The 12,558-nt window shown below is 40.9% G+C and overlaps 1 protein-coding gene across 1 annotated transcript in view; it reads left to right on the top strand.

Annotated features, from left to right (window-relative positions):
- LOC124153638 (dynein axonemal heavy chain 10) overlaps positions 1-12,558 on the top strand; it is a 208,524-nt gene that overhangs the window by 28,206 nt on the left and 167,760 nt on the right. The window lies entirely within an intron of this gene.

The following is a 12,558-nucleotide window of genomic DNA, read 5'->3' as shown; positions in this document are numbered from 1 at the left end:
TAGACCATTCTGTGTGTCATCGGACAACTCTCAGCGGCCCTGCTGTAGGTTTATCAACTTAGGAACAAGGTCTTGGAACGCAACCAGTGCGTATATCGGACTTACTGTATTCGGGAAGATATCAACCCTCGATTGCGTCGTGCCGCATTCTTCTGCTGAGAAACTGGAATGAATTTTCCTGTTTAAACAAATTTCCGCGTAATTTAATCGTGTTTTTTAAATACGGTTTTTTTCCCGATGACTCCTAAAAGAAACGTTGATACAAACTTCGTTATTACGAACCTCCAGTTTTTTGGTCCAGAGAACTTCGTAATAACGAGAGTCTACTTTAGCAGATCTCTCGAACTCGAATATCGAATTCCAATAGTAAATCATAGCTCGAATACTCGAATAGCTAGAATACTAGATTTGCACAAAGCATATTAAATGCCATTCATCTATTTCACTTAATGAATATACACTCATGTCTCGTATTGAGCAATTTCGATTTGCGCAATTTCGATATAGCGCAATTCGTTCCTCGGGGAAACATTGCAACGCAGTGTAGCCTAATCAAATATCTTAAACGCTCTCGTGATAAAACGTGAACTTGCGCGAAGTACACACGAAATTTCTATCATTTTACGCATATTAATATTATTGCTTGCCTCAAAGCTTCTTTTTTGTTTATATATTAATCGAAATCCATTGCTGTGCAATGGCCAAAAGTATTACTTGTCATTGGGTCCAGACAGCCGACCTAATGAAGTAATTTATCTCGTCTCCTTAACAGAATGACAATAAATAATTTAGATCGTTAATTAAGCGTGGGGCTAGTGGAAATGATTTTTTTTCAGCAATACGGTTTGAGACGTATTTTTGCCGTCATAGGTTATCGGGCGATTGACTTCCAGGTAGAGGGTCTACGCTAAAGCCTTCAAGGTCATCGGTATTCACGGGGGAGAAATGGAGCGGTGGCCGAGTTGCGCATGAATAGCATCAACACATAAAAGGGTCCGCTATAGAGTCTCAAACACAATGGCTTCGTTCCCTCCCCGCAGTCGTAGGCCTTCTGCGTCTCAGGAATACAGTTCGGCAGTGGAAGGTGATTTAGATAGAGTCATACAGAGTAAAAACCAAGAGAATATGGCAAAAAATAGGAATGCGTTGTGGCGTTACGTCGTAAATCTAGTTGATTGTTCACGTAAGCCCAGACATAGGGAAAACTCCAACCGTCGGTCACATACTGGATCAGGGAAAGACTCCACAGACAAGAAAAACAGCTCACAAGAAAAAGGTAGCCAAAAAATTTACGAGTTTTTACCGTTCGATATCTATTCAAAGTAGAGTATTCAAAATCAGAAGTATTACAGAAAACAATGATAGTAATTCATGATCCCAAAGGAAACATTACCAGCTAAATACCAGCAGAATAATTGCTCTAAATTTGCCATGTCTCACAAGACATGCGTCCACGACCAGGCCACGAGCAGAAGAGGGCTTGCCTATTGCAAGACGAGACAGGATTTGAGGGGAGGGGTTTTCCAAGCGGCGGAGGGGGTACTCTAGGCGAATTCAACTACTGCGCCACTGCCCCTGGTCACCGGCTGCTCTGCCAAACATCATCCCCTGGGTTTGAGTCAACAGCATACCACCCAGAATTCTCCCCTCAACTTCTGGGTTTGAGACATCAGTCGAATCAGAGGGAGATTCATTGGAACACATGGAGGGGAAGGAGATAGTGGGGTGAGGTGTTGGAGGGAGAGAGAGTTGTGATAGGACAATGGTAAAACTTCTCACTCCAAAGTGCAATACTAAGACCTTAGCACCGATTTCCCCTTGCTTGCCAAGGAGTAAGTATTCCTCTGCAGTAGTCCTATATAAGTCTTGGATTGCAGGTAGGCTGAGTTCGGTGCTGGGTTCGGTGCTGGCTTCGGTGCTGCTTTCGGATGCTGCTTTCCGGAGACAGGATTTTGCGAGACAGGGCCTTTTGCTACAGGGCCTTTGCGCGAAAATCCTTTGCGCGAAAAACCTTAGCGCGAAAAGTCCTTAGCGGGAGAAGTTCTGCGGATAAGTTCGGAGGAAGTTCGAGGAAGTTCGAGGAATTTCTGAGGGGGGGAGGGGTACCAGAAATTTTTTGGGGGGGGGAACACTAAAAAATGCCACAACGTGTAGAAAAATCAAGAATTTATCAAGAAAAACTATAAACCTAGAAGAGGAATTGAAAGAGGTCAATTGCTTTGAAAATGGAGAGCGTCAAAGCGATATTGCGCGGAAGTTTAAACGCACGATGCCTTATTCTGAATAAAGATGAAGTTAAAACATCTGTGACCTCAGCCGCACCAACTTCAACCAAGCGGTCTACACATACGGAAAGTTCATAGTGAATCAGTACAAAAAGACGAGAGTGGTAATCGCTCCGAGACATTTAGTGAAAGCTCCGGTTGGTTCCAGAATTTAAACGGCAAGCAGGTATTTTCAGTGCGGCGATATCAGGTGAATCTGCAAGTGTTGATAGCGCAGTCACCGCAACATTTTCTGATGAACTCCAAGCTGTGATTGAAAGTGGCTCCTTTCCCCCTCAACCAGTTTATAGTGTTGACGAGACGATATTGTTTTGGAAAAGAATGCAATCTCGTTCATTCATTTTCAGGGAAGGAAAACCTGGGTCAGGTTTCAAGGCATTTAAAGACTGTTTCACGTAGCTGCTAATGACTCGGAGGACTTCAAATTAAAATGATTTATCATGCATAAACTCCGCTAGCTATGAAATGGCATTCAAAGTAGCATTTTCCTGTCATTTCGATGAGCGACAAAAGGGCCTGGGTGACACAATAGTTGTTTTTAGACTAGTTTGAAAAATCGTCAACTGCCGGCAACGCATTACAATCCCCTGAGATATCAGATGTTAGCCCACCCGCACGACAGGAGGGAATTTCAAAAGCACGTAAGAATTTTTTTTAACGTGAATAAAAGTCTTCAAATGCGTGCATACTATCTTTAAAGATGTTTTAAACTATAAACATTTGTATAAATAATGTTTTCTAAGGCTTTTTATGGGAATATAGATGTTTTAGAGGAAATTCAATACCCAAGACCTATGCTAACAGGAACGCATCCCTATCTTCCCAATGTCAAAACACTCTCGTATAACGCAAATTCGTATAGCGCAAAGACCCCGAGGAACGCATCCCTTGCGCTATACGAGACATGGGTGTATAAATAAATAGGTAAACAGTGGAACCCCAATTTATCGTTCCCGCATTCGTTTTCCCGCATTTATCGTTCGTCGCTCCTGGTCCCAAATTAAGTTCCATAAAGACAATGTAATTTTTTCCCGCATCTATCGTTCCCCGAAGTATCGTTTTCCCACATTCATCGTTTGATAAAAATGAGACGAAGTGTTTACAATGTGTTATTTATGGGTAATAACAACAGACACATAGTTTGAATCTTCCCCAGGAGATTGAAATATGATAGGGAGAAGCTGAGTGCCGTGGAATAGTTACATTATCGCATTTCCCAAGATCCGGTATCCCCCTCCATTCAGCACTCGCCTCTCCCTGTCTGAAGCTTTCCTCTTCTCCGAAATAAAAAAAAGGTCCCAGCTCGAGCAGGGATCGTATTAGGACGACCTTAGCTTCGAAAGAAAATATCAAGTTACTCGAGAACAAAAGAAACCTTTTTCACGCCTCCCCGTTTCTCGACCGCTGACTCGCTTCAAAGATCCCCACCTCTGGAGGTCAACTGCTGCATGAATCACCGATTAGCCCAAAAGGTGTGTAAAAATGAATTTCGGCAATTGGTATTATACGTTTATTAGATTGAGATATTAGTGATGTGCACGTAATTCAAAAATGAATGACTTCAAACACGACGTATTTCTAACGTTATTTAACCATTTTAAGCAAGGAAATAGTTGGAATAATACGATGGTGATTTCTGGCGAATATCGATATCCTCGCAGCTGATAGTGAGCTTCACAGCAGTTGATGCGGATTTTTTTTTAAAACAGGGCGTCTGGTTACAATTTACGAGTTATGCTACAAGTGTCACTTGTCTGAGGTGCTAACGAAGCGATATCTTCTCAGGATATTTTGTTTCTCCCTACTAGCAATCTGAATTCATCTGCTCATCTAGAGCTACGCTACTTATTGTTAGAAATGAGTGGGTAAGTTGCCTTCTCTATAGGATAAAAAATTTCATTGCGCAGTCATATGGTCATGCTTCACCCTCTGCAGTAAGCTCTGCCTACGCCGTACGCGATAGCATTAGTGCCGAACTTCACCTCGTACGAGTGGTTCCGTACTTTCCGGGGTGGATTGACTTAAAACTAGCGAGTGTTTTCCGTGTGGGTTCAATAGAGTCCGGTTTCATTTTCATTAGTATTATTGTTATTCGTCTTCGGACCATGGCCCTTCCGTAGACACAAGTGAGAACTTTAAAAGATGGACTGAAAATAATTGAAGATGAAGAAAAGAATTCGGGCTAGAAGCACTTGAATATTGCAGAACACCTTGGTATGTCTGCTAGCACATGATGGCAGGGGTGGGGGTAGAGTGAGATCCCTGGTGAAAACAAGAAGTGGGATGAAGCCGAGGATCAGGTGGGCGTGCCGCTGACAATTAACGCCACATTGCCTCAATCATATTAAAAATTTAATTGCTAGAAAGGAACATTTCAAATAATAAACTATTTTTGGCCTTCTTGATCTATCTCATAACCAATCACTGCGACGGCAAAATCAGTTGTTTGAGGCATAACACGCACATTTCTCTCGTAAATATGTGTACTTGAAATGGCATTTGATGGATAAGAATTTTTACATCAGACAGAAATGCATAATAGCAGTGAAAATTCCGAGTGGAGTGCAAACATTTTTTAGCAAGGCGGCTTGTTCCTTAAGGATATTAGAAAGAGAGATAAGTCGAATCAACAATATGACCTAAGTGTTTCGATAAAGTAATAATATTCCTGTAATCAGCTAAAATCTCGTTTGAATCCATTAATGAATATCATAATTCGCAAAAATCCAGCGGATCCTGGGACATAGGCAACCCGGACAAACATTCCCGCATCGATCGTTTTCCCGCATTCATCGTTTTTTTTCATCCATCCCCCTGAAAAACGACAGATCGAGGTTCCACTGTATACCAAATACATTTTAAAAATCAACTTTTTATTTCAAATTTAATGAAATCATTTGCATCAATAACATCATTAAAAGCCGTAATTAAAAATAACATTAAAACGAAGAATCATTGAAAATTAGAGATGGGTAAATACCAGATTTCTCGAACTCGAATATCGAATTCGAACAGTAAATCATAACTCGAATACTAGCGTCGAATAATAGCGGTCTCGGTCTCTACGTATAATTTTCCTGCATCCATCGTTTGACGAAAATGAGGCAAAATACATACAATGTGTCATTTATGGCTAATAATGACAGGCACATACTTAGAATCTTCCTCTCAAGATGAAACTACCATAGGGAGAAGCTCAATGCCGTGGGATAGTAACAAAACTGCTTTTCCCAAGATCCTCTATCCCCCTCCAGTCAGCACTAGCCTCCCCATCTAAGCTTTCCTTTTCTCCAAAATCAAACAAAAGATTCCAGCTCGTGTATGGATCATATTAGGAAGACCTTTGCTTTGAAAGAAAATATCAGGTTACACGAGGACAAAAGAAACCTTTTTTCATGCCTCCCCCTTTCTCGCCCGCTGAACTTTTTCATCTTACCCCTTCAAAGTTCCCCATTTCTGTTGGTCAACTGCAGCATGAGTCACCTGATAGCCCAAAAGGTGTCTAACAATGACTTTCGGCAATTGATATTATTATTTTATTAGTTTTAAGTATTAGTAATGTGCACATCATTTAAAAAAAGAATGAGACCAAACACTGTGTATTTAAAAGGTTATTTAAGCATTTTAAGCAAGGAAATAGTTCGAAAAATTCAATAGAGACTTAGATTTCTGCCTCCACCCACAGTACACCCATGCCTCGCCTAGCGCAATGTCGATATAGTTCAAATTCATTCCTCAGGGAAACATCCCACTGCTGTGTAGCCTAATCAAATATGTACCTTTAACACTCTCTTGATAAAAGATGAACTTGTGCTAAGTAAACACGAAATTGCTATCAGTTTATGCATATTCAAGGTATTGCTTGCCTCAAATCTTCTTCTTATTTCATATTTTAATCGAAATCTATTGCTGTGCAATGGCAATAAGCATTACTCGTCATGCGGTCCAGGTAGCCGGCCTACCAATGTCATTTATCGCGCCTCCTTAAAAGAATGACATTAGTGAATTTAGATCATTAATGAAGTGTGGAGCTAGTGGAAATGAGATTTTTGAAAGCAATGCTGTTTGAGACGTAATTTTTGCCATCATAGGTTATTGGGCAAATTGACTTCAATTTACAGGGTCTACACCTCAAGCCTTCAAGGCCATCGGTATTCACGGGGGAGAAATGGAGCGGTGCCTGAGTTCCTATGAATATCATCAACACGTAGAAGGGTCCGCTAGAGAGTCTCAAACACGATGGCTTAATTCCCTCCCAGTAGTCGTAGGCCCTCTGCGTCTCAGGAATACAGTGCAGCAGTTGCCCAGCAGTAGGTGATTTCGATAGAGGCATACGGAGTACAAACCAGGAGAACAATGATAACAAATAGGAATGCGGGTAGAAAAATCAAGAAGCTATCACGAAAAAGCATAAACCTAGAGGAGAAATTTGAGGTGATCAATTGCTGTGAAAATTGAGAGCGTCAAAGCGATATTGTGCGTTTATATTGTGACAGAGCACGTCATCACATACGTGGTTTGGAGGGAGATAATCACGATCGTCTCAAGCAAAGGAATACTGGAGTCAAACAAACCATCACTCACTATTAAACATACAAAATATATTTTACCCTTCATGAATTGTTACATTTTTCACAAAACAAAACAAAAAGAATAATACCCTGATGAGAATGATATGATTGAAATGATCCCACTTCGCAACAAAAAAATAATGACGATGATGAGAACGTGATGCTTCCCACCCTCCAAAATAGTACAAGTTACAAAAAAAATCTAATGTGAATTACAGTAAACTCTTGATTTTACGAAGCAGGATTTTACGAAGTTTTCGATTATACGAAGTGATATTGCGGTCCCGGTGAAAAGCCTATGCTAAATACATGGCGCTATTCGATTATACGAAGTTTCGATTATACGAAATTTTTTGAATTTACGAACCTCGGCTCGGTCCCTAGGAGCAAATGGCATTCGTTTATACGAACTACGGCGAAAAATTTGTCAACAAAACTAGTTACGCCGGCGTAAGTAGCTAAAAAATCAGCGCTTTCAACTGTGGTCCATCAAAAGTGCGAAATCGTAAATGATAATGCAACTTTGGAGAGAAATGGGTCGCCAAAAACCTCACTGTGGGAATTTAGGGGGAGTAGGAGTTCAGTTAAAATATCGCGGCTGACATTATGCCCCTATTTACGTGCCTGTTCGTAAACATAGCATCGATAATAATTCGTAGTTTAACATGTCAGGAAGGTCGCGCGGAGTATTTCGTACACCCCTAATTAACCCTTTGCACTGCTGTGAACGTACTTCGAAGACTACTTGACTACTTTTCGCCGAAGCACTTCGAAGGGTCCCTAATCCGGGACCCTTTCCTCAACGAGCTCACCCTCGCTGGCCCCTGAAACTGGGCTATTTTTTAATGCATTACCTGACGCAACCCTGGGTTTCAAAGGGCAAAGGTGCCATGGGGGGAAAAAGAGTAAAGTGCGTGTTACTGTGGGGCTGTGCGTCAACCAAACGGGCACGGACAAAATAAGCCCGTTGTCATTGGGAAATTTGAAAGGCCACGGTGCTTAAAACATGTAAAATTGGAAGCCCTCCCCGTTTTTTACCATGCAAATAAAAACAGCTGGATGACCCGAGAAATTTTCCAGCAAACAGTTATACGTCTACAGAGAAAAATTGCTGGAGAGAACAGCAAAATTGTTTTAATAATGGATAATGCCACCGTTCATAAATACGTGGAAGATCTAAAATTGGCTAATGTTCGAGTCCTCTTTTTACCCCCGAACTCGACTAGCAAGTCCCAGCCCTTGGACCAAGGCATTATCCAGGATTTTAAAGACCTATACCGGAAGAAGCTTGAGCGGTATTACTTGCGATGGATCGGTATGTATACATTCATCTATTTTGCTCATGTGCGTTTGGATATCGATTTAGATATTTTTATTCATGATTATCATTCTTTCAAATCTATTTGCTACTTTTATAAATGGGAACAGAAATTAATAACATCCCGAAATGGACGTTGATACATGCAATCCGCGCCATAATATCTTTTCGTGTATATATTGGCCTTTGTGAATGAACAACTTAAATATCTTAAGTACTGGGCTCTATTTACCGCCAATTTATATTTCAGGCTTCTCGTAATGAAGACGCACTTCCAAGTCTAACCATGAACTTTCTTCTCACGCGCTTCCCCGTTCTCCCATGCTGGGGTTCTGTCTTTCCAAAGCCGTCCCTTCCCTCCTGCCGCCTTTGGCTGCAGCCAATGATCCAGCCTGCAGATCATGATCTTGCTGACACCCACCTTACGCATCCCAAACCCCTCCTTCCCCAGCATTTCCCATTCACTCCCTCCCTAAGGAGACTGTGCTTGTGTGCGTCGCAAAAAAATACGGCCCCCAAAAGTAGACTGAGGCAGAGCTGAAGGCCATTTCCCCACCCTTCTTTGTCCTGCCCCCTTCACCAGTCTTTGTGCTGACCACACTTCTTCCCTCAGGCAATCCCCATTCCACTCTTATTCACCCCACCCACTGGGAACGTTCCCCGATTGTGGAGAAGGGCATGGTTCATCTTTACCTGCAACGGGGGGAAGTTATTAACTGGAGAGAGGCGGAAGAAGTATCTTCCACTATCGGGAAAATGGTGCCGCGCTTATAATTGTCTCTCTTCTTCTCAGCTGACTTTTCAATTGAAATTAATTTCTTTGCTCTTTCCACACTATATTTATTTACGATTATGGCGCGACTATTTTTTAGTGCTAAAACTAAGAAAATCTTTTCTCTATGTCAATGATCCTTTGCCTAACTTTCAATACGGCGGAGAAAGGAACACGAAAACTAAATGAGGTGACGGTACAGGTTTTTGCGTGTCATTTTTTGGGAATTCACGCTAGCGAACCAATACTTAGCCACGTTGAGAAATGATAAAACGTCTCTTGTAGGAAAACAATCAATATGGATAATAACGTTTCTATCTATATTTCTCCGATACTGTAAGATGTTACTCCTGTCGTTTTCCGGTTGGAACCTTGCTCCTGTCGGCATAAAAGGAGAGAAACATACTATATGAACAGGTCACCTCACACCCGGTATGAAGAATACAGTCCTGATGAAGAATTAAGTCTTTTATGGCAATGTCTGCGAAGATGATGGAACACAGTAGTCGGACGGAGAACTCAAACAGAATTTACTTCAAATATTCGCCAGAAGATAATCACATCCTACGTTATTTATGATCGTAATTGAGTCTCAGTGAAAATAGAGAACATTCTGTTGAAAATACGAAGTAATTCGAAATATTAACTTATGAAGGTTATTTTGGAAACGGGCTAAGACCCTTGTTTTTCTTTTTTTCTCGTCACTGAGCGATAGAGGGCGACATAAATGGCGGTTAGGCCGGCTGCCGCTAAAATTCCGTGGGTGTCAGAAACAAATATCTATCTTTTGCATACTTAATAGTAGCTATTGGCTCCTAACCACAAATTTATTACTGTTAATTCTTATAATAAACATTGCAATTCATTATTTGATTACGTTTTCTAAACTGGTCGGGAATTTCTTTAGCGATCGTTGATGTTGAAGTATGAACTAGAAATGGGAATTTTATGGTGGTATTTAACAATTTTTCACATCATAAATCGATAGCAAAAAGCCTTTTCTATGAATTATACCGAGAATAACCACCGAAAACATTTAAATAAGACCACTAAAGGCAAAAAACGGCGGAAGAAACAAAAGCGAACATTTTTTTCATGACTTATGAAAAAGGTTTGAATTTACGAAACTCGATTTTACGAAGTGCCAATTTTCCGGTCCCACTGACTTCGTAAAATCAAGAGTTTACTGTATTTGGGCCACTATCAACTTGTATCCTTGGATAAAGTTTTTTTGAACTTGGCTTTTCTGAGCACTTCTTAAAGTTATTTGAAAGGATGCGATGCACTAAGGTCTTGGAGAAAACAATTTCTCCCTTCTGGTTAGGGGAAATGAACGGTCGTCTGACCTTAAACAGATGATATAAGAGTCGCGACTGCGACTTTCTTACAGTTTTCTGTTGCGGCTGGAACGGAGGAATGGTTTGTAGCACAATGTTGTGGATCAGATGATCCACGGCACTGAGGTAACTCCTCTCGCACTGGGCGTGGGCCACTGCAGTAACTCGTCCTGGCTGATGCCAGCGTTGGCCACCAAAAATACTCCGCTTCCAGCTTTGATGGCGACCACGCACATCAATACTTTCCCCTTAGTCGTCCAGTCAATCCTGCTCTCGATGCATTCCTTTCATGGGCATTTATACCCCTCGGGAGGGGAAAAATCACAGGTGGAATTGTTTGCGGGGAGGGAGGGTGATTCCACTGGGGCCGGAAATAAGTGGGTCACTAGCTGGTCCTAGATAACTGGGGCCAACACACTGGCCACCACACACCTGACTCATTCACACTCACGCATACACACATCGCAGGACGCTATGTCCGACTCCATGACTATCCCCTGCTCGAGTCGTCACGCTAACGTGAGCAAATACGAAAAATGCCCATTCGGCATGTAATAAAAAAAATTACTTTCTGTACGGTACGCTACAATATGTTTAAACTAGAGATGGGTCGAATAGCAGATTTCTCTAACTCGAATATTAAATCATACCTCGAATATTTGAATATCTCAAATTTGGAATGCATCGAATACTAGAATTGTACAAGGCATACTATACGTTCATTTTCGGATTTTTTCCCCCCCCGATCATTTTCGGTTCCCCACGTCGAACGATATCTGTTCACCACTCTTTTCTGCGAATTTGATGTAGTTCGTCAACTTGCCTAAAACGGCACTGCATCAAAGAATCAAAACTGATGTTAGGGGAAGCCCACATCCTTGCAGTCTTCAAATTCATGATTATCTTCCCGATGAGTGGAACGGTTCGGGAGCAGTAGCAGAATGCGTAATGGAAGGTACCCCAAAAGTCAATTTCCTGCTATTTTTATTTTTTTGAGGGGTTTTGTGGGGGAAACCGGGGATTTTTGGATTTTTTTCCCCCGAATAATTGCGGTTCCCCACGTCGAACGATATCTTTTCACCACTCTTATCCACATATTTGATTTAGTTCGTCAACTTGCCTAAAACGATGCTGCATGCACCAAACGACTAAAGTCGTCTACGGTGTTTCCGAGTCAACTACCAACGGCGTGCGACAGTGTATGGTGCGAAATTCAAAGTATTCGAGGTCATACTTTTACCATAATTATTCGAGATCTCGTATATCGAATACTTTCTAGTATTCGAGTATTCGCACATCTCTAGTAAATACATTAGATATTTTGGATTCCTATGAAAATGCCATTGTTGTCTGTTCTAATTAATTATATTGTTATTTATTAAGGATGAGTCAGTTCTTAAATTTTTTCGGTTCTTGGTTCCGGTCCGGTTCTCCCCCATTGGTTCTTGATACTTGGTTCCAAGGATGAACCTATATTATCTGAATTAATGGCAAATTTAAATGAACAACCACAAGAAGTAAATGAAAATGATTTCACCAAATATGTAAATTAGCAGGAAAGCTCTGTAAAAAAAAACTTAAATCGTCTCCGTAATTTATTTGCCAAGTAGAAAAGTTTGAATAACATGTTGTTAAAGAATGCTAAATCAATCAATACGTCACATTACCTCAGGCAACCACTGGTTCTTTCTCCAGGTTTTGATTTAAAAAATTCAACATTTTTACCCTATCTGGGTCTAATCTATACTTTTTTTGGTAGAAATATTGCCTGCAATACTGAACAGCTGTTTACTGAAAACAGAAGTGGTCGATGTTGATTTTGAAGGGCCATGTAAGATATGCTTGGAACACAGTTTACATACTGCATAGATATTTAGCATAGCATCAGGATTAATAGTGAAACTCCCCCAACTTCTGACGACATCATCCGTTAATTTGTTGTAATTTCTGAGTCAGTTCAAAATATATTTTTTATTGTGGAATGTAGCTTAAATTGTTAGTTTAATTGAAAACTTATTCGCATACTTTACTGCCACAGTTCTTATAACCTCAACAATAAACTGCTCAACAAGTCGGTACGGCAACACCATGGATAAACTGAGTGGCCATGATTTAACACAAAATTGTAACGCAGTGTTGCATTCTGCAGGATAACCACACTGTTTGATGCCTTGCATAGGTTTGTCAACTGATGAGCAAGCTGTTGGAATGTATGTCATAGAATTGTCGTATGTTGAAGAATTACTGTATATGTGCATGATTCAATGGTAAGTCC

Source organism: Ischnura elegans, chromosome 2, assembly GCF_921293095.1.
Source record: "Ischnura elegans chromosome 2, ioIscEleg1.1, whole genome shotgun sequence".
Classification (NCBI taxonomy): domain Eukaryota; kingdom Metazoa; phylum Arthropoda; class Insecta; order Odonata; family Coenagrionidae; genus Ischnura; species Ischnura elegans.
The sequence above is the reverse complement of the archived record's forward strand: the minus strand, read 5'-3'. Positions and strand labels throughout refer to the sequence as shown.